The sequence below is a fragment of the Heteronotia binoei genome, chromosome 2 (genome assembly GCF_032191835.1).
Source record: "Heteronotia binoei isolate CCM8104 ecotype False Entrance Well chromosome 2, APGP_CSIRO_Hbin_v1, whole genome shotgun sequence".
NCBI lineage: Eukaryota > Metazoa > Chordata > Lepidosauria > Squamata > Gekkonidae > Heteronotia > Heteronotia binoei.
This window is the reverse complement of record NC_083224.1, coordinates 2,619,269-2,622,635: the sequence shown is the minus strand read 5'-3', so window position 1 is coordinate 2,622,635 and position 3,367 is coordinate 2,619,269.

Sequence of the window (3,367 nt, the reverse complement as noted above, 5' to 3'; positions counted from 1 at the left end):
GAGAAATGTCTTGCAACTGATTTTCCGTTGTGCGAACACAGGCCTGCCTGTTAGAATACAAGGGGTGTGTTCACACTCCACTAAATAGTGCATTTTGCAACTGGATTTTTCTTGTGGACACTCAGTGAAATTGCTGAGCAGTCAGGTTAGAACAGATAGAAGGAAGTCCTTCATCACCTAAAGGAGGATTAACAGGTGGAATTCACTGCCACAGGAGGTGGTGGCAGCTGCAAGCATAGACAGCTTCAAGAAGGGATTGGTTAAACATATGGAGCAGAGGTCCATCAGTGGCTATTAGCCACAGCTTATAGTTGGAACTCTCTGTCTGGGGCAGTGATGTTCTGTATTCTTGGTGCATGGGGGGGGGGGGGGCACAGTGGAAGGGCTTCTAGTGTCCTGGCCCCACTGATGGATCTCCTGATGGCACCTGGGTTTTTGGGCCACTGTGTGACACAGAGTGTTGGACTGGATGGGCCATTGGCCTGATCCAACATGACTTCTCTTATGTTCTTATATGGAGCAGAGGTTCATCAATGGCTGTTAGCCACAGTGTATTGTTGGAACTCTGTCTGCGGCAGTGATGCTCTGTATTCTTGGTGCTTGGGGGGGGGGGGGGTGGTCACATTGGGAGGGCTTCTAATAATAATAATAGAGGCCCACACAGGGGAACTCGGAGAGGCAGCCTCTCAGACTCCCAGAGGCCCGCGCATTGGGAGAACTCGGAGAGGCGGCCTCTCAGAGACTCCCATTAGGCCCCGCGCATAGGGGAACTCAGCGAGGCGGCCAAGCTGGGCAGTGGCAATCCCTGAGTTATATGAGGGGTGCCCAGTCCGGTGCCCCCAGAAGGCTGGCGCCCTAGGCAACCACCTAGTTTGCTTAGCGGCTGGGCCAGCCTAGGGGGCGGAGGGAGTCTGCTGCAGCCCTGCCTTCCCTTTGCCCCATCCCACCAGCTAATGATGACCGGTGCCAGCGAACAGCTGCTCTCGTAAGCCGGGTCGAGCCTCATGCAGGGAGATTGGCACGCCAGCAGCTCACCGTCCTTATCTCTGCAGAAAACGCATGCCAGGCGGGGAAGCTGCCAGACTCCCGGGGGCACCGCAGCAGAATGGAACGCTGCTCTCCTTTCCATCATTAAGCTTGGAACTGCAAAGCTGGTGGCCAGAGGAAGCCGGAGAAATGCAGTCTGCTTGGGAGGGGGGCACAGGTCTGCCTTTCATTCCCCCCCCCTTCACCTTCCACAAGAACCTTACATTCTCTTAGGGATCCTTTCCCTTGTCTGCTTGAGATCTCAACCGTCAGCCCCGGACAGCTTCTGGTATGCGGGGGCTAGATTAGAATCCAGGAGCACCTTACGGGCTTTTTTGGGGGGGCGGGGGGAATGAGCTCTTGTGAGTCAACAACAATCTTTATTGGCACAACAGCATAGATGTGCACAATCAGCAAAGGAGGAAACAGTTTACCCCAGCATTTGAAACATTCCTCTCCTCTTAGAAGCACAGCACATATTTAGCCACAGTTTCAATAATCTCAGGGCTATGAGAGGACAATAGCAAGAGAGTCAGGTGGCCATCTAGCCTCTGTTGAAAAACCTCCAAGGAAGGAGAGCCCGCCACCTTCCAAGGAGGAAGCCTGTTCCACTGAGGAACCGCTCTCATGGTCAGGAAGTTCTTCTTGATATAATCCTAGGGTTGGAAGGGACCTACATGGTCATCTAATCCAACCTCTGCACAATGCAGGAAACTCACAAATCCCTCCCCCTAAATTCACAGGATCCACACTGCTGTCAGATGGCCATCTCTCTCTCTCTCTCGGCTTGGCTTCGCGAACGAAGATTTAAGAAGGGTGCAATAGTCCACGTTTGCTGCAGGCTCGCTGGTGGCTGACAAGACCAATGTGGGACAGGCAGGTCCGGCCACAGCGGCTGCAGGGAAAAGTCTGATTTAGGGTTGGTCCTGTAGCAGTGCGATTCTTCCTCAATCTCCTTTTGTCCTCAAGACCAGCTATGCGTGTGTTCTCAAAGGAAGAGACAGCCTGGTGGATGGTGTGCCTCCATGCTTTGCGATCTGAGGCTAGGTCAGACCACTGGTGATGGTTGATGTGACAGGTGCTAAGGGATTTCTTCAAGGAGTCCTTGTACCTCTTCTTTGGTGCCCCTCTATTTCGATGGCCGGTGGAGAGTTCGCCATACAGGGCAATCTTGGGAAGGCGGTGGTTTTCCATCCTAGAAATATGCCCCGCCCAGCGCAGCTGTGTCTTCAACAGCAGTGCCTCGATGCTGGTAACCTCTGCCCGCTTGAGGACTTCAGTGTTGGTCACAAAGTCACTCCAGTGGATGTTGAGGATGGTGCGAAGGCAGCGCTGATGAAAGCGCTCAAGGAGTCGCAGGTGATGACGGTATAAAACCCACGATTCGGAGCCATAGATGAGGGTTGTCATCACAACCGCTTTGTAAACATTGATCTTTGTGCCTTTTTTCAGATGCTTGTTGCTCCACACTCTTTTGTGCAGTCGGCCAAATGCACGGTTTGCCTTTGCCAGCCTGTTGTCAATCTCCTTGTCGATCTTGGCATCTGAGGAGATGATGCACCCCAGGTAGCTGAACTGCTGGACTGTCTTCAGAACTGTCTTCAGAACTGATGGCCATCTAGCCTCTGTTTAAAAACCTCCAAGGAAGGAGAGCACACCACCTCCTGAGGAGGAAGCCTGTTCCACTGAGGAACCGCTCTAACGGTCAGGAAGCTCTTCCTAATATTGAGTCGGAAACTCTTTTGATTTAATTTCAGTCCCTTGGTTCTGGTCCTGCCTTCTGGGGCCACAGAAAACAATTCCACACCCTCCTCTATAGGACAGCCCTTCAAGTACTTGAAGATGGTGATCGTATCACCTCTCAGCCGCCTCCTCTCCAGGCTAAACATCCCCAGCTCCCTCAAACTTTCCTCATAGGACTTGGTCTCCAGACCCCTCCCCATCTTCGTCGCCCTCCTCTGGACCCCTTCCAGCATGTCTAGATCCTTCTTAAAATGTGGTGCCCAAAACTGAACGCAAGACTCCAGGTGAGGTCTTCCCAAAGCAGAGTAAAGTGATACCATCACATCACTTGATCTGGACACTAGACTTCTGTTGATACAGCCCAAAATTGCATTTGCCTTTTTAGCCACCACGTCACACTGTTGACTCATGTTCAGTGTATAGTCCACTAAGACCCCTGTGTACTTTTCACACATAATACTGCTAAAACATGTCTCCCCCATCCAATAACTTTGCATCCGATAACATGCCCAGCTCCTTCAACCTTTCCTCATAGGACTTGGTCTCCAGACCTCTCACCATCTTCGTCACCCTCCTCTGGACCCCTCCCAGCTTGTCT